Source organism: Schistocerca gregaria, chromosome 9, assembly GCF_023897955.1.
Source record: "Schistocerca gregaria isolate iqSchGreg1 chromosome 9, iqSchGreg1.2, whole genome shotgun sequence".
Lineage (NCBI taxonomy): Eukaryota > Metazoa > Arthropoda > Insecta > Orthoptera > Acrididae > Schistocerca > Schistocerca gregaria.
This window is the reverse complement of record NC_064928.1, coordinates 161,608,275-161,628,429: the sequence shown is the minus strand read 5'-3', so window position 1 is coordinate 161,628,429 and position 20,155 is coordinate 161,608,275. Positions and strand designations below refer to the sequence as shown.

At 40.6% G+C, this 20,155-nt stretch overlaps 1 protein-coding gene across 1 annotated transcript in view; it reads right to left on the bottom strand.

Annotated features, from left to right (window-relative positions):
- Positions 1-20,155, bottom strand: part of LOC126291950 (cuticle protein 6.4-like) — a 243,864-nt gene that overhangs the window by 133,322 nt on the left and 90,387 nt on the right. The gene's annotated exons all lie outside the window — the stretch shown is intronic.

Sequence of the window (20,155 nt, the reverse complement as noted above, 5' to 3'; positions counted from 1 at the left end):
CCTGCCTCAGGCGTGGATGTGTGTGATGTCCTTAGGTTACTTAGGTTTAAGTAGTTCTAAGTTCTAGGGGACTGATGACCTCAGATGTTAAGTCCCATAGTGCTCAGAGCCATCTGAACCATTTTCTTACTGTTAGCACTACACGCGCTGGCACATGACGTTCACCGGTCATTCGTCATACCCACACATTCCTATCGGATCGCCACATTGTGTACCCTGATTCGTCACTCCACACAACGTTTTTCCACTGTTCTATCGTCCAATGCTTACGCTCCTTATACCAAGCGAGGCGTCTGGCATTTACCGGCATGATGTGTGGCTTATGAGCAGCCGCTCGACCATGAAACCGAAGTTTTCGCACCTCCCGCCTAACTGTCATAGTACTTGCAGTGGATCCAGATGCAGTTTGGAATTACTGTGTGATAGCCTGGATAGACATCTACCTATTACACATTACGACCCTATTCAACTGTCGGCGGTCTCTATCACCCAACACACGAGGTCGGCCGGCACGCCTTTCTCCAGTATCACATCGGAAACTGTGGACCTAGGGATGTTTAGGAGTGTGGAAATCTCACGTACAAACGTATTATAAGTGACACCCAATCACATGACCACGTTCGAAGTCTGTGGGTTCCGCGGAGCGCCCCATTTTGCTCTCTCACGATGTCTAATGAGGTCGCTGTTATGGAGTACCTGGCAGTACCTGGGGCCCCATTCTGTTCTCTCACGATGTCTAATGACTACTAAGGTCGCTGATGTGGCAGTAAGGGGCAGCACAATGAAGGTGTCCGGATACTTTTGATCCCATAGTGTATGTACCGACCACGGTGTCAGGAGGCAGCAGGTAAATTGGTAGGTTAGTGTGTGTGCAGCTGCTGTGTGTAGGCAGGTGCGTAACATGCCACTGTGGCCTTCAGCCCTGCTCGGGGCTGCAGCTGCGCGTGCAGTGAAGACCTGAAGAAGCTCCGAACCAGGAGGTGAGTCACCACCGCCATTACCCCCCGGTTTACGATCTCTGCGAGCCGTTTATCCTGCCCGCTGTCTCATGACCAGACGGAGGGTCACCCTGGCCTCTGCAGTAAGTCTTGTGGTCTGGACCTCAGATAAAACGAAAAGCCCGAAGTTCTGGATGAACTTTAGAGAACTGGAAGACCTGTTACTCACTTCAAGGCCGAAGAACGGCGACTGAGACTATCGATGTATCTGCACACAGTCAGCGATATCTTAACTGCTGCACGTTGTATTCTGGATCGTCAAGAATCGAGGAAGGAGGATTAGTTTAATGGTCCGTTGGCAGCTAGGTCATTAGAGGTAGAGCATCGCAGCAGGAAGATAGTCGTGCTTGGGTAGGTCAGTTCGTAGAGCACTTGCCCGCGAAAGGCAAAGGTCCCTCGTTCGAGTCTCGCTCCCGCACACAGTTTTAATCTACCAGGAAGTTTCATATCAGTGCACTCTCCACTGAAAAGTGAAAATCTCATTCTGGAAACATCCCCCAGGCTGTGGCTAAGTCATGTCTCCGCAATATCCTTTCTTTCAGGAGTGCTAGTCCTCCAAGGTACGCAGGATGTAGGAGGCGAGGTACTGGCGGAAGTAAAACTGTGAAGACGGGGCGTGAGTCGTGCTTGGGTAGCTAAGTTGGTAGAGTATTTGCCCGCGAAAGGCAAAGGCCCCGAGTTCGAGTCTCGGTCTTGCATACAGTTTTAATCTTCCAGGAAGTTTCATATCAGTGGACACTCCGCTGCAGACTGAAAATCTCATTCAAGAAGACTGTCAATTTAACTTGTCATACGCGCTGTTTATTCCGCATGACTTCTGCTCCGGTTCAAAGCGAATGGTGTATTACCTTCCAAAAGAAGGCTGGGGCCACATAAAACCAAGCTATAGTTTTCCCGCCAGTAAGTTGTGAAGAAAAGAAATGAATAACACCGGTTCCTTTCAGATCACCGAAGAGCCGCCGGGCTTGGCTAGCACTCAGTTTGTTCATCTTCGTCCGAAGGTCGTGGTCGTGCGGTAGCGTTCTCGCTTCCCGTGCCCGGGTTTCCGGGTTCGATTCTCGGCGGGGTCAGGGATCTTCTGTGCCTCGTGATGACTGGGTGTTGTGTGCTGTCCTTAGGTTAGTTAGGTTTAAGTAGTTCTAAGTTCTAGGGGACTGATGACCATAGATGTTTAGTCCCATAGTGCGCAGAGCCATTTGAACCTTTTTTTTTTTTCATCTTCAGGGTCTGCCGAGTGCTGTTGGCAAACGGGGTGCACTCAGTCCTCGTGGTATCAATTGTGGAGCTACCTGACTGAGGAGTAACGACACTAGTCACGAAAGGTGACAGCAGCAAGCAAAGCGGTGTGCTGACCGCATGCCCCACTATATCCGCTTCCGGTGACTCCTAAGGGTTGAGGATGACACGGTGGCCGGTCGGTACCGACAGTGTTTGTTTGTTTAATATCCAGGATAAGATGCAGACTCCTGCTTGTCCTGTCGTGTGCCTGACAATCTTTATCCATCGCCGTATTTGCTTTATTTTGTACTGCTGTGGAACTGAAACGAAAAATTTTTGGACAAATTTCTTGATTGCTGTTAGATCTGTAGTTTGTTTACACCTTAGTAGCCCAGTCTCCTCGAGTGACCTTCACCTTTGACACTAGACAGGCAACGGAAGGACCTGGAGAAACAGGACAAGCTCCAAAAAACAACATCCACCTGAGTTATGCAACGAGGCGTCGAGACAAACTTGCTATTCACCAGACGTAAACAATGATTCCGTGACATGGGACTGTGTTTTCAACATCCAGCAGTAGCCGCTATTTCGTGTTCACCCAGGCTTTTGCGGTTTGCCCCATTAGGACAGATACAGTTACAATAGACATAACTGAGCGACTACTCTTAGCGCATCCAACAGACGTCAGTCGCTGCTCTTGCTTTATTTTAATGATCTGCCAGTTTATCTGAATTGGAAGGTACAATTAGTCATGTTTGGGGATGATGCAAGCTTGTTTACTGGAAGAAAGAAGCATTAACAGAGAAACCGGTAAATGATGTTTACATAAAAATTACTGAATGCTTTTGCGTAAAGGGGGTTGTTTTAGAGTTTGTGGAATCACAGCACATCCAGTTTTGTACTATCAAAATATTGCAACTCCTGTTAACCTAATACACCAACAATAATAAATTGCTCAAAAAGCTCTAAGTTCTTAGGTGTGAGCACTCATGGAAAGGTAGCTGGAAAGCCATACAGCAGACCTGGTGAAACGTTTAGCTTCAGCTTCTTTTGTCATTATAATAATTACTCACTTCAGCCAAACTTTTAATCTCTGGGTGGCACTTGCACACAATGCCCTCGTTATTTGTTTGATGTGTTTCAATCTATGCCTTCCCCTGCAGTTTTTTTACCTCCATAGTCCCCTCTGACATCTGAGAGATTATTGCCCGACGCCATAGAACATTTCCTGTACCGTGTCGATTTTTCTTTTCCATATCACCCTTTCTTCGCTGATTCTGCGAAGAACATAATTCCTTACTTTATCACTTCGCCTAATTTTCATCACTCTTCTGAAATGCATCAATTCTCTTTCATTCCTGTTTCCCTATAGTCCATAATTCACTACCATACAGTGCTGTATTCCAAACGTACATTCCCTGTCACCTACTGCCAGGTACTCCATATCAGCGATCTCAGTAGTCATTATACATCGTGAGAGAGCAGAATGGTGGGCTCCGCGGAACTCACAGACTTCGAACGTGGTCAGGTGACTGGCTGCCACTTGTGTCATACGCCTGGACGCGAGATTTCCACATTCATAAACATCCCTTGGTTCACTATTTCCGATGTGATTATGAAGTGGAAACGTGAAGGGACACCTACAGCACGAAAATACACACGCCGATCTCGTCTTTTGACTGACAGAGACCACCGACAGTTGCAGAGAGCCGTAATGTGTAATAGTCAAACATCTATCCAGACCATCACACAGGAATTCCAAAGTGAATCAGGATCCGCTGCAAGTACTATGACAGTTAGGCGGGAGGTGCGAAAACTTCGATTTCTTGGTCGAGCGGCTGGTCATAAGCCACACACCACGGCGGTAAATGCCAAACGACGTCTCGCTTGGTGTAAGGAGCGTAAACATTGGACGATTGAACAGTGGGAAAACCTTGTGTGGAGTGACGAATCACGGTACACAATGTGGCGATCCGATGGCAAGGTGTGGGTATGATGAATGCCCGGTGAACGTCATTTGCCAGCGTGTGTAGTGCCAACAGTAAAATTAAGAGGCGTTGTTGTTATGATATGGTCGTGTTTTTGATGGAGGGGCTTGCACCCGTTGTTGTTTTGCGTGGTACTATCACAGCACAGGCCTCCATTGATGTTTTAAGCACCTTCTTGCTTCTCACTGTTGAAGAGCAATTCGGGGATTGCGACTGCATCTTTCAACACGATCGAGCACCTGTTCATAATGCACGGCCTGTGACGGAGTGGTTACATGACAATAACATCCCTGTAATGGACTGGCCTGCACAGAGTCCTGACCTGCATCCTATAGAACACCTCTGGGATGTTTTGGATCGCCAACTTCGTGCCAGGCCTCACCGACCGACATCGATACCTCTCCTCAGCTCAGCACTTCGTGTAGAACGGGGTGCCATTCCCGCAGAAACCTTCCCGTACCTGATTGAACGTATGCCTACGAGAGTGGAAGCTGTCATCAAGGCTAATGGTGGGCCAACACCTTACTGAATTCCAGCATTACCGATGGAGGGCGCCACGAGTTTGTGAGTCTTTTCAGCCATGTGTCCGAATACGTTTGATCACATAGTGTACTCGTATGTTTGTTACTAGCAATCTTCTCTTGCTTAGGAATGCTCTCTTGGCCTGAGCTATACTACTTTTTGTGTCCTCCTTGCTTCGTTTGCCACGGGTTATTTTGCATCTGTGGTAGCACAATTCCTTAAATTTGCCCATGACCACTAATTTTGATGTGAAACTTCCCCTCACCGTTCTCATTTCTGCTAGTTATCGTTACCTTCATCTGTCTTCGCTTTACTTTAAACCAGTTATAACATTTCAGCTCCTCAACACCAAATTAAAACGTTCCACTTCAATTTGTTTGCACTTATAGCGATCCCAGCTTCCTCAACCAAATTAAAACGTTGCATTAGGAGGTGTCTGCTTCGTGCAAAAGGTCTTGAGTTCATATTGACGACAACCAGTAATTCTTCATTACAGACGTTTATTTACCAACAGAACTGACAGACTTCACAAACTCAACAACTGACTCTCAGAGCTAACCGCACTGCATATCCGAACTGGCCACTGACAACTCCTAGGTGTACTAATACCCTTCCAAACAATGAGAGTCTTTGACAATGCTTTGTTCACAATACGATAGCAATTCACGACTTAAAACCAAATCAGACATTACAGAACTTTAGCACAGATTAAAGCAAGTAAAAGGATCAGTACATATAAATTCTTACAAGCATAATTTCCAAATAGATTTTATAACATTTTTCTACCACTTTCTGGATAACCTTCACCAGACTTGCACCGACGTTTCCAGAAATATCTTGACATTTGATTCTGGATATTTCTTGAGTGATTTAGAACAACTATTTATATGTAAAATGATTTAAATCGTGTTTCAAAACGTAAATAAATCTTTTTAGCAATATTTCTTGATACAAATCGTCTTTCGAAATTAGGTTATGAAACAGTTTTCACAAGTTTTCGTATTTTTGCGATCATAATATAGAATTTCTCCATAGAAAGTTCCAGAAGTGTGCATTAAACGTTCATTTACAGACTTTCTCTTTATCTGGTGAGTTTTTAAAAGTATCTTGTCCATATTATACGAAATAATTTAGCTCAAAACTGATAATTTATACAATTAATCAGAGCTACAGCAAACAGTGAGTCCTTCTTCTCAAAATGAAATATAATTACAAAATTGAATGAAAATAGGTTACTAACACTAATATATATTTGCATTAATTCTATTTTTGTTCTTTCTGTGCAAAATGTCCTAATATTGACACAGTACAATATTTAAACATCACCAAAGTTTCCCTTTACATTTTGCATATCTGTATCGACATCCCCTAAAAGTCTACAGTATCGAATACTTCAATATGTCCCAATATGTCCTGTAATGTTACACAACCCCCCCCCCCCCCCATCAGCACTTCCACGTGAAACACGGAAGGGTTGATGTCCTTACATTACAAAACAGTAAAGTTTTACACATATCTTTGGTGTCTTCTTTCTTGAAGACCGGTGATCTTCTTTCTTGAAGGTCGGTGATCTTCTTCCTTAAAGGTCGGTATACCTCAATGCCACACACTATTTAAGTCTCATCTTCACAGTCCGTATGGTTTCCATATACGCTGCAGGCTATCACAGGCTGCAATAGCACAGTCCGCTATGAATATGCAGCATACAGTGGTCAAACCCAGTTAAACATTAGCAAAAGCATTTAATAGTCGGTGGACCGCTTTTTAAGGACACAGAAATTTGAATTCTCTAAAGTCTAATTACTCAAGAAAATTTACTCTAAATAATTTCTTAAAGCTAAGAGAGGATAGACTGACAGATGGAGAAAATTGATTATACAGGATCACAGAATAAGTGTAAGATGCAATGCCAGAATACAAAAATGAAATATGAAAATTGCATAGCTAGGGGACCTAGTGCTCGCCAAACACTTAGCACACAAAGAATGTATGCTCCCCTGAGGAATCAGATAAATACAACATAACAAAGTATACAAAAATATCCTGGAAAGATTACATATAAAAGTCTATAAACATCTATTATCTAAAATAATTTTTTACATTTTTTTATACAATTTCAGTTCGGTCACGTTTCGTAGGCCAAACAGTCTGCCAGAATTTGAGTAGACTAGACGGTAAGCATTTGGATGAGGATTGTCCTGAATCTTGAAAGGTCCAATGTATATGTCAAAAAACTTTTTTAATTCACCACTGATGGCTTTAAACTTCTCTTGTGTTTTAACAAGGACCAAGTCTTCAATTTTAAATTGAGTAGGCTTCAATCTTTTGTTATGTCTACATTTCCTCTTATCACCTTGAGATTTCATGGTCTTTCTCACTATTTCCTCTCTCTCTTGAATACTTAATGGTTTGCAGACTGGAAAATCAATGAAATCACTAATTTGATGTGGTGGTTTGCTATTACACTGTATTTCATTAGGCGAAAACCCTGTTGAGGAATGCTGTAGGCTGTTCACAACATCTTCGAATTTCTCAACATAGTCAATCCAACTAGCATGATCAGTATTGCAGTAGGTTCTAAAGAATCGCCCAATTTCCCTCATGTATCTCTCAGAAGGGTTTCCTGACGGATGATAAGCTGAAATAAGAATGTGACTTATATTTTCATCTTCAACAAAAGCTTTCCATACTCCAGAAGTAAATTGAGTCCCATTGTCTGATAAGATTTTCTGAGGTTTTCCAACCCTGCCAAAATAGTCTCCTCTGATTTTTGAAATAATGCTCTTACTGTTTGCCTTGCGAAGAGGGTATAACTTAATGAATTTTGAAAAAAACATCAACCATAATAAAAATGTAGCAATAGCCTCCTCTGGTCTTCGGTAATGGTCCATATAAGTCGACAGCGACTAACTCGTGTTGTTCTTTTGGTAAGATGTTTTGCATCAATCCTCGACAAGTTTGGTTGGATACTTTAACTCTTTGGCACCTGTCACAACCCGTCAAAATTTTTCTAACCCTCCTGGCTATGTTGTTAAAGTACACATTTTCTTGGATTTTCTGGATACACTTTTGAATCCCACAATGACCAAAACTTTCATGAATGTACTTGATGAGTACATTGATGTACTGTTCAGGCCAACATAATTTCCATACATCGCTATCTACACTGTTTCTCTTGAATAGAATCCCCTTGTAGATTTTGTAATAATCTCCCACTTTTTCATGTCCCTTTTTCCCTAAATAACTTTTGACCAGTTTACAGTTCTCATCGTGGTTCTGATTCCGTCGGATGTCATTACAAATGTCTCTGATTTCTTGTTCATTGTCCACCCCTCTTAAATACATAATTTTGAATTCTTTTTCACATTCCCCACTGTCATCTTCAAAGTCACCCCCCACAGGTAGTCTAGAAAAAGCATCAGCAACTACATTATCGGGTCCTCTAAGATATTTTATTGAGTAATTAAATTGTTGTAACAAGAGTGCCCACCTGGTAATCCTTCCATGATGCAACCTACATTCTTGAATATAAATTAATGCCTTATGGTCTGTGTAGACAACTACCTGGTTTCCCAATAAATAATTTCTGAATTTAGAAAATGCCCAGTAAATGGCCAAAAGCTCTTTCTCGGTAACAGTGTATTGCCTCTCATGTTTTTTCAAGGTTCGACTAGCAAAAGCAATAAACCTGTGTTCTATTTTCCCATTTATATTTACTTCTTGGAAAAGGTGAGCACCTAGGCCATAATCACTACTATCTGCCATAATGCAAAAAGGTAAACTTAAATCAGGACGGTACAAAATTTGACTGTTACATAACTGTGTTTTTATTTCTTCAAAAGCAGCTTCACATTCCTGATCCCAAACCCACATTGCGTTTTTCTTCAGCAATCTGTTAAGACTTGGAGCATTTAGAGCTTGGGTACTAATGAACTTTCTGTAGTAACCGCACATCCCGAAAAATGACTTTAGTTGTTTCTTGGTTTTTGGAATTGGGAATTTTGCAATTGCCTCGAGTTTTTCAGGATCTGGCAAAATACCTTCCTCAGAAATACTGTGCCCCAGACACTTCAATTTTTTCATACCAAACTTACATTTAGATAATTTAAGTGACATTCCCCTTTTCCTTAATCTATTGCAAACCTCCCTCAAAGTATTAACATGTTCTTCCCAAGTTTCTCCAGTGATCAAAATGTCATCTACATACACAGTTAATTTTGATAAAAGATCTTTTCCCAAAACAAAGTCAAGTGCTCTAATGAATTCGGCTACTGAGACATTCAGCCCAAATGGTACCACACAATACTGGTAACATCTTCCCCCATACAAAAAGGCAGTATACTTTCTGGAATCATTTTCTAATTCTACTTGGTGAAATCCTGATGTGAGATCTAAACTGGTCATGTATTTCATTCTTTCAAATTTATGAAGTAATTCGTCTATATTCTCGGGATGATCGGTCTCTCTTTCCAGATACTTATTTAGGTGTCTTGAATCTAGTACAAGCCTGACACTGCCATCACGTTTTGCAACCACTACCAAAGGATTATTGTATTGGCTCTTACTTCTCTCAATGATGCCCCACTCTTCCATCTTTTGAAGTTCCTTTTCTACATCTTTTCTCTTTGCAATGGGTACACTATAAGGTTTTATAAAGAATGGCTCATGTGGTTTTAATCTGAGTTTACATTGATAATTCTTTACTCTGCCAGGTCTATCATCAAAAACATCACAGTAATTCCACAATAATCTTTCTAACTCTACCTTCTGTTCTTGGTTCAAATTATCTGATTCCCGTAATTTTTCTTGAACTATATCCCCATATTCTCCATCATCATAATCCTCAGTAATTTCCTCTACACAATAACCACTGTCTTTAGAAAATGTAACGTCCCTAATTTCAATTCCCTTATCAGCACAGTTTTGAACCGACATGTCAGTACTGGAACATACTCTCGTCTTAGGATCAATAAAGGTAAACAAACTCTTTTCCCAATCAAATGCTGCATTAGCTTTTAATATCCAGTCCATACCCAACAGTACATTCTCATTTAGGTCACTTATTACAAGACATCCTTGAGTAAACTGTACATCATTTATACTGAAGGACAACGAAACCTGTCTATTAACAATTTTGCTCAGTTTGCTGGTAATGCCTCTAATTTTTATTCCAACAACTGGTAATTCAACAAAGTCAGGATCATGCTTAATTATATCTCTTAATTTGCTTGAAATGGCACTAATTGGACTCCCTGTGTCAATCAAACAATACCCTTCCCAACCTGCAGCTTTAATTTTTATGTATGGACTACCAATAGTGGTGTTTTCCCTTTCTTCCTGTTCTTCATACAAAAGATCTTCTGCTATCTCATCATACCTCTGTTCCATATTTAGGTTTTCTTTATTAGGCAATAATTTCTTCAAACTTCTAGGTCTACTGGAATTTACTGGAATGTCTGTATTACTATTTACCTCACACACATCCTGACTAGTACCCCGCTTGATGATTCCATTAGGCTTAAAAGCAGAAACTGGTTCACAAATTTCCCTTAATTTGATCTTAACATCATTGTCATCACTGTAATCTTTAAATTTGTCCCAAACAGATTTCAAAATAATCTCAGATGCATCAGCACAATCAACCCCCCTGTCTCCTGATGTATTACTAAGCTGAACTGGCACAATCTGATTCTCATGTGGAATGTAGTTAGAGTTCCTGGCACAACTATTCTCAACACTATTGCTTATAACATCCTCCTTAACTTCAACATAAACTATTCCATCCAATTCACCATCAAAATCTTCTAGTACATAATCACCATTAGCCTTAACATCAACATTATCATCATCATTGCCTGAGCTTACACTACAAACACTACTAGTATCACCAACATTACTCACAACACCATCTTCACCAACCACATCCACATGAATATCAGACTTTCCAGAAACTTCAGTAGGGCGAACATCATTATGACAACTTACATCTAAAACATCACCACACATAAGTTTGTACAATCCAAAATTATCAAAGTTATCCTTACCTTTCATTTCAGCATTAGGTGCTTCTTCTTGATTATATAAATTTGCAATTATATCATCTTCTAAGCCTACTTCATCAAAGGTAGCCTGGTTCCTATTACAGTTGTTTCTAGTATTTTCTCTGATGACATTCCAAAATTTCCTGTCAAATTTAATTTTTTCATTACCTCTATCTACAGATCGATCACAAGCATACTGTCTATACTGGTTAGGTCTCTGATTATAGTGCTGTCTGTTCCGGGTGAAATTAGCCTGATTTTGAAAATTCCTTGCCCCAAACTGTCAGACTCCCAGTGGAGCATTTAGTCGTTTAAAGGCCTATGTCTGTCGTTTCCCTGCCTCGGGTTACCTTCTCTCATGTCATTACCCCAGGACCTGTTTCGATTTTCCCATTCTCAGTTTGAATTAAAGTGCTGATAATTCCTACCAAAATTTCTTCTGTCATTGCTATTATAATTATCCCTGTTGTTGTTAAAGTTTCTTCGTTCACTATTATTGTTATTATTTCCACGGTTCGGTTCCCACCCTCTGTGTGATGAACCTACAAAGTCGTTAAATCTGTTGTTTTGTTCAAAGGCTCTATCAAGTTTGTCCACATATTTCAAGAATTGTTCTATGGACTCATCTGGACCATATACTAAACCCTATTGTACTCTTTTCGGAAATCTCCGTTTTAGTGCATCAATTTGAGTTCGCTCATTAAATGGCTTATCCAGATGCACTAATTTCTGCAACTGTTTCTCACAATAGGCTTTCATTGACCCATCAGATTCTCTGTAACTAGGACCATTCAAGAATTCACTTTTGATTCGACCTTGCTCAGTTTCAGACCAAAATTTGGTTAGAAAACATTTTTCGAAATCTTCAAAGGACATTTCCGCAGAACAATTCTGATTGGCCCACGAAAGCGCCGCACCACAAGTAATTTCTTTACAAATTTTATCTTAACGCTATGTCATTATGGACGTGAACTGCTCCTTGCAGAATTGCATGAAATCTTTTGGGTGTATATTCTTGTCACCGGGATAAGTTTTAATGGGAAAATTTCCCCATACCCCATTACAACTATTACTAAAACCTTTTTGCAACATAGTTTCTTGTATTTCTACAAATTTTCTGTCTACTGTTTTTTCGACATTTCCTACTCTACTACAAATTTCTGTGACCTTTTTGTCAGAATCAGATTTGAAAGATTCAATTTCGCTTTCAAAAAATCGTTTTGTCTGGTCAAATTCATTTCTCAATTGAGAATTTTCCACATTTACAAAATCAACAACTTTTTTAAGTTTTGACTGGTTATTTGAAATTTTGTTACTTAAATCAGTTTCAAGGACAGAAATTTTGCTCTCAACCGTGTCCACACGACAACTAATTTATTTTTGGTTTGACTCAAAAGTAATTCGCCATTCTTCGAGAACCTGATTAGTGTGAGCAATCTGTTCTGTATTTGAATTTATTTCTGATTTTAAATCACACACAGCCTTCGAAATCGACCTGTCCATCTGTTGTTGTGTCTGTTCAATTTGTTCACGTAATTCGGCACGAGAATCGTCCATCTTTAAGTTTGTGTTATCCAACTTCGAGTTTAACTCTGAAAACATTTGTTTTAACATTTCCAACATTCCTACACTGTCAGAAGCACTTTCCCTAATAGGTGTACTCGCTACACCGCTGTCAATACTGAAATCTGCGTCATTTTCCATTATTTTAGGAAGCAGGTACTTATCTTAGTGTCCGTCGGCGGTCGTTGGTGTCCGTGTTTTGCGAAATTTCTTCAATTCCAGGATGGTTTCGCTCGGTTGATTCACTCCTCTTCTTGTGACCCCAGAATCGACGTATTTACTTCTGAAGAATGACTGGTCCGTCGTATATCCTCTTCTTGTGGTCCCAAAACAGCCGTATTTTCTTCTTGTGATCCCAGAAGAGACGTATTTTATTTTGAAGAATCACTGGGTGGTCGTCATATCCCAGCTCCTCCACCAAATTATAACATTTCAGCTCCTCAACACCAAATTAAAACGTTCCACTTCAATTTGTTTGCACTTATAGCGATCCCAGCTTCCTCAACCAAATTAAAACGTTGCATTAGGAGGTGTCTGCTTCGTGCAAAAGGTCTTGAGTTCATATTGACGACAACCAGTAATTCTTCATTACAGACGTTTATTTACCAACAGAACTGACAGACTTCACAAACTCAACAACTGACTCTCAGAGCTAACCGCACTGCATATCCGAACTGGCCACTGACAACTCCTAGGTGTACTAATATCCTTCCAAACAATGAGAGTCTTTGACAATGCTTTGTTCACAATACGATAGCAATTCACGACTTAAAACCAAATCAGACATTACAGAACTATAGCACAGATTAAAGCAAGTAAAAGGATCAGTACATATAAATTCTTACAAGCATAATTTCCAAATAGATTTTATAACATTTTTCTACCACTTTCTGGATAACCTTCACCAGACTTGCACCGACGTTTCCAGAAATATCTTGACATTTGATTCTGGATATTTCTTGAGTGATTTAGAACAACTATTTATATGTAAAGTGATTTAAATCGTGTTTCAAAACGTAAATAAATCTTTTTAGCAATATTTCTTGATACAAATCGTCTTTCGAAATTAGGTTATGAAACAGTTTTCACAAGTTTTCGTATTTTTGCGATCATAATATAGAATTTCTCCATAGAAAGTTCCAGAAGTGTGCATTAAACGTTCATTTACAGACTTTCTCTTTATCTGGTGAGTTTTTAAAAGTATCTTGTCCATATTATACGAAATAATTTAGCTCAAAACTGATAATTTATACAATTAATCAGAGCTACAGCAAACAGTGAGTCTTTCTTTTACAAAATGAAATATAATTACAAAATTGAATGAAAATAGGTTACTAACACTAATATATATTTACATTAATTCTATTTTTGTTCTTTCTGTGCAAAATGTCCTAATATTTACACAGTACAATATTTAAACATCACCAAAGTTTCCCTTTACATTTTGCATATCTGTATCGACATCCCCTAAAAGTCTACAGTATCGAATACTTCAATATGTCCCAATATGTCCTGTAATGTTACACAGTAAACCCCTCTCCTCCGATTTATTAAAGAATCCAACTCTCATGTATAAAACCGCTCTGAAGTTTGATTATTCTACAGATGAGTTAAAATATTTGACTTGAAGAACACAAACGAGGGAAAGTTTTGAAAAGCTTTGAAATTATATTTACCGTTTACTGGAAGTCATGAAGTACTCTCATGAACAAACAGCCGATGAATTCCGTCTGTGTAATTTTCGGTCCTCTGTTTTAAGTGGAAGCTGGTTCTTCACGCAGCTCAGCATTTGTGTTGTCACATCTCCTGAACTACTTGTCGTGTAATGATGGTATTTTGCTCTTCAAATGGTTCAAATGGCTCTGAGTACTATGGGACTTAACTGCTGAGGTCATCAGTTTGATGCTTTTTTGGTCTCAGGGGATGTTGTCTGCAAAAAGAGTTACGAAGAGAGTTAGCAATAATGAAATAACAAATGAAAACCTTCCATCTGATCTGACTGCGCAGACAGTGAAAATATAGTAAGTTATAGCTTTTTTCTTTTCTTTCTTTTGCATGGGCGACTTTAGCGAGAAATAGTTTCGAAAGTGTTTGAAATTATGTGTTACGTTTGCTGGATCTCGTTAAATGCTCCCATCGGCAAATACTGGATGAATATAATCAGTGTAATTTGCACGCCATGAGTTACGCGGCCTTAAAGTAAATTCACAGTTTCTAGCTGTAAAACCTTATCGTTGTCCGCAGCTCGTGGTCGTGCGGTAGCGTTTTCGCTTCCCGCGCCCGGTTTCCCGGGTTCGATTCCTGGCGGGGTCAGGGATTTTCTCTGCCCCCTGATGACTGAGTGTTGTGTGATGTCCTTAGGTTAGTTAGGTTTAAGTAGTTCTAAGTTATAGGGGACTGATGACCATAGATGTTAAGTCCGTTAGTACTCAGAGCCATTTGAAACTTATTGTTTTTAATCTTTAACTTAAGCTCATGCCCCTTAATGAGTGGATTATGAGAGCATTTCAACTTATTGCATTCGTTGAGTAATTATATGAAATATTGATAATCAAGTCTCTGTTGCCGCTGGGAGCTGGGCAACCTGCGTACAGGTTAGCCTGTTAGCAATACAGACCATCTGTAGTCAATAGACTGTTCAGTCCATTCAGCAGGTCCTCTAACTTGAGGCGGCGCGGTGCGACTCTCGCACTGATCTTGTGGTGAATCTCTTTTCACGCGACTGATGACCATAGATGCTAAGTCCCATAGTGCCCAGAACCATTTGAACCAATCTTTCCACGCGCACGCCTCCTTGAAATCACTGAAATGCAGTTCTCAGCCGGAGACAGCTATAGAAAAACCAGTTGTACACCTCGTAACCGGAAGTCACACAAAAATTTTGTTTTGTCGATAGAAGGTTAATAATACATACTTAAACGAAAGTATTTATGTGCGTAAAATTTCACTCTATTACGGTAAGCTTGCATACACCATTTTCTACCAAGCTTTATTCTAAGTTGTATGAAGCCTGAAAAGTCCACTCGCAGACATCATTCATAACCGTAGCCAGTTTGTGGTAATTATTAACTGTCCTTCACAGAAAGTTTACAAACGGATTGTTTCTTTCAGAATACCTCGCTTAAATGTTGCTATAATCATTCTCACGTATCAAAATCTTCACGTTCGCGAGTAAGCAACACGCCACGCTGAATTTAGTTATTTACAATGTCACCAAAAGTTCTAAATTTCACACCGTGCATTAAATCGGACGCTCTTCCACTCTTTACGGCACTTCTCAAACATTTTGGTTATGAAATATCACAATACGAGGCTTGTCCAGAAAGAAAGTTCCGATAGGTCGCGAAATGGAAACCACAATGAAAACCAGAAACGTTTTATTTGGAACAGTTAGGTACACCTTCCACCTACTTCTCTACATAGTCGCCGCTCCAACTTCGAGTGTTGTATCAACTTTCCAATATCCTCGTCGTAGAAAGCAGCCGCCTGTGCTTTCGGCCAGTTGTCTGCACTGGTCTGCAGCTCGTTGTCTGTGTAAAAAATTTTGTCCTCATAGCCAGCGGTTTTTGTGAGCAGAGATGATACTCAGGGGGAGCCAATTACGGACGGTATTGGTTGGTTGGTTGGTTGTTTTGAGGAAGGAGACCAGACAGCGAGGTCATCGGTCTCATCGGATTAGGGAAGGACGGGGAAGGAAGTCGGCCGTGGCGTTTGAAAGGAACCATCCCGGTATTTACCTGGAGCCATTTAGGGAAAACACAGACAACCTAAATCAGGATGACCGGACGCGGGATTGAATCGTCGTCCTCCCAAATGCGAGTCCAGAGTCTAACCACTGCGCCACCTCGCTCGGTCGGACGGTATTGTGGGTGATCAAACACTTCTCATCGGAAACGCTGCAGAAGCGTCTTCATTGCCCTTGCAGTGTGCGGCCGAGAATTGACACGAAGAAGGAACTGCTCGACAGTTGTGTTATGTGGGCTGCATGGCACAGGCGAAATCTCTAACCATGCCCTCATAGCGGGAGACGCTACTCCCTACGCATCTTTACGTGCTCACTGTTCACTCAAAACTTCAAAGAGCGACGCGATACGATCGACGGACATTCTAGAGACACTGCCCAACACATCTGTGCAAAGCTTTACCGGATTTTCCCAGTGGTTTCTATTTCGTGACCGATCGGTACTTTCTGGACAACCTTCGTATTAACAATTTTCATCGGAGCACCTATCAATACGTCTCATCGCTATGAGGGCCAAGCCCTGACTCTACTCATCTCTCTACGCAAAAGAAGTTCCTAGTTCCCGTAATATGACCGAATATGGTAATTTCTGATTCGCAGAGTAACATCACAGCCAGTCGGAAAGCAGCATCAGACCCGCTCAGTCCCGCGCGTACATACAGAACCAATCACAATATGTCCTGAATCAGAACAGTAAATTAACATAAGTAAATTTTGAAAGCCCACAAAATATAAATTTAACGTCCTCTTAAAAAAATCACTTTACCAAAATCATAATCTCATTTCCCCAGTACCAAAAACTGATGAAGTGGCTTATTACAAATTCCCAAAACGAATAACTAACACACACATTATTCTCGAAGAATCCTCACGAGATCAGTTACTTCAGCGTATGGTATAAAAACTTTACATAAAAAACATTCACACCTTCATTCACTCTCATAACTTAGTACAATTATAGTAGAAATTAATAAACAATTAGAAAATTAAAGAAACAGAACTGCAAATGAAAATAATATTTTGACTGCAGCTCACACAGTGCCCGTCAGCTAGTGACCTCTACCAGATCGCGTAAAAAGCACACGCAGTCCGGCATGTGACGTCACCTCTCCTGCGCATGACTCATACTGCACTCACATCAACTGGTGTTATGTCCCATCTAAATGACACGATGCAAGGAGCTACCCCTTAAACTCATCTTCAGTGGCTCTGGAGGATAGCAATGTCATCTGCGCGTATCATTCATATCCTTTCATGCCGAATTAAACTAACTTAGTGCCCTCTGTTTCGCTCGCGTGGACTGTATGTCCTGAAGAAATTTTTTGTTTTTATTTAATCGAATTTTTATGTTGCTCACAAATTATAACACCTTCTAAGCTTTTCACGCAAACTAAGGCCGTATAAGGACGGTCTTTTCCAAATGTATTTCTGGCCAAAAAGCGATTCTGGTAGGTAGGGTTGTGGAGATACACTACTGGGCATTAAAATTGCTACACCAAGAAGAAATGCAGATGATAAACAGGTATTCATTGGACAAATATATTATACTTGAACTGACATCTGATTACATTTTCACGCAATATGGGTGCATATATCCTGAGAAATCAGTACCCAGAACAACCAACTCTGGCCATAATAACGGCCTTCATGCCCCTGGGCATTGTCCAACAGGTATTGGATGGCGTGTACAGGTACAGCTGCCCATGCAGCTTCAACACGATACCACATTTCACCAAGAGTATTGTGACGAGCCAGCTGCTCGGCCACCATTGACCAGACGTTTTCAGTTGGTGAGAGATCTGGAGAATGTGCTGGCCAGGGCAGCAGTCGAACATTTTCTCTATCCAGAAAGGCCCGTACAGGACCTGAAACATGCGGTCATGCATTATCCTGCTGAAATGTAGGGTTTCGGAGGCATCGAATGAAGGGTAGAGCCACGGGTCGTAACACATCTGAAATGTAGCGTCCACTGTTCAAAGTGCCGTCAGTGCGAACAAGAGGTGACCGAGACGTGTAACCAATGGCACCCTATACCATCACGCCGGGTGATACGCCAGTATGGCGGTGACGAATACACGCTTCCAATGTGCCTTCACCGTGATGTCGCCAAACACGGATGCGACCATCATGATGCTGTAAACAGAACCTGGTTTCATCCGAAAAACTGACGTTTTGCCATTCGTGCAGCCAGGTTCGTCGTTGAGTACACCATCGCAGGCGCTACAGTCTGTGATGCAGCGTCAAGGATAACCACAGCCATTGTCTCCGAGCTGATAGTCCATGCTGCTGCAAACATCCCCATCTGCGGACTCAGGCATCGAGATGTGGCTGCACGATCCGTTACAGCCATGCGGATAAGATGCCTGTCATCTCGACTGCTAGTGGTACGAGGCCGTTGGGATCCACTACAGCGTTCCGTATTACCCTCAGGAACCCCCCGATTCCATATTCTGCTAACAGTCATTGGATCTCGACCAACGCGAGCAGCAATGTCGCGACACGATAAACAGCAATTGCGATTACAATCCGACCTTTATCAAAGTCGGAAACGTGATGGTACGCATTTCTCCTCCTTACACGAGGCATCACAACAACGTTTCACCAGGCAACGCCGCTCAACTGCTGTTTGTGTATGAGAAATCGGTTGGAAACTTTCGTCATCTCAGCACGTTGTAGGAGTCGCCACAGGCACCAACCTTGTGTGAATGCTCTGAAAAGCCAATCATTTACATATCACAACATCGTCTTCCTGTCGGTTAAATTTCGCGTCTGTAGCTTGTCATCTTCGTCGTGTAGTAATTTTAATGGCCAGTAGTGTACTTTCACAGTAACTTTCATTCTCTAACAAATATTTCTTTATATCTAACCCAGAACTTAGTTTTAAATTTCTGTAATGGAATGGAATATGTTCTTAAAAATTTTCATCCCCTGTTGCGCACTACTATGGGTTGTATTTCTAGAATCTGTAAAACGAATTTTTTTTTCATTTCCAACCGAGAAGTCAAATACTATTTATCACACATGAAGTCTTAAAATTTTTTAAATAGTCCTTTAGTTATTATGTATTTAAAAATACTCTCACCCAGTATTTTACCGCTTTAGAGACTGAATTTCCAAAAATATTGAAAGACTTATTTTTTATCTTCTGACTGAGAAACGAAATACCTGTTTTCGTAGCTCAAAATTCCCTTAATAGCGATATACTTTCAAAAAGCCTTTCGTCCCCTATTTCATCCATTAGAAGTGGAATTTCGGCCAATCCCTTCTTCAACAATGCCTACAATATAAGATCCACCCTCTCTCCAAGCTTCAGGTTTCTACCCTTAGCGGTTTCGGTTGGGCGATGATGAGTTATTGAATCAGTCTGACGCTGTTTTATCCCCTCAAGTGTTGAATTTCCACACAGTGAAACACGTAGTTTTTCTTCTCTAACCGAGAAGCCAAATACCAATTATTATAGATTTGGCTTTAAAAATGCTTTCACAATGAAATATTTTCATGACACCTTTCACCCTCTGTTTTACCCCTTAGGGGAAGAAGTTTCCAAAACAATGACGTTAACATGTTTTATTTCTAACAGAGAAGCCGAATACGAATTTTCATACATTTAGCTTCAAAAATTCTTACACATTGAAGTATTTCCATAAAAACTTTAATCCCTCATTTCACCCCCATAGCGACTGTTTTTCCAAAAATAGTGAAACACTTTTTTATTTCTAATTGTGAATCCAAATTCTAATTTTCACAGATTTAGCTTTAGAAATGCTTTCATAACAAAATAGTTTTATGAAAATGTCTCACCCTACATTTCACTCCCCTAGGAACTCAGTTTCTCTTTATTTGTAACTGAGAAGTCAAATGCCAATGTTCGTAGACGATGCTTTATAAATGGCTCACTGGTTCTTTAGCGATGACAAATTTTTGAAAAAAAAAAAAAGGTTTTCACCCACTATGTTACCCCGTAGATTACATTTCCAAAAATGTTGAAACACGTATCTCTTTATTTCTCACCGAGAAACCATATAGTAATTTTCCTAGGTCTAGCTTCAAAATTACCTTAATAGCGACATTTTTTTTTTTAAA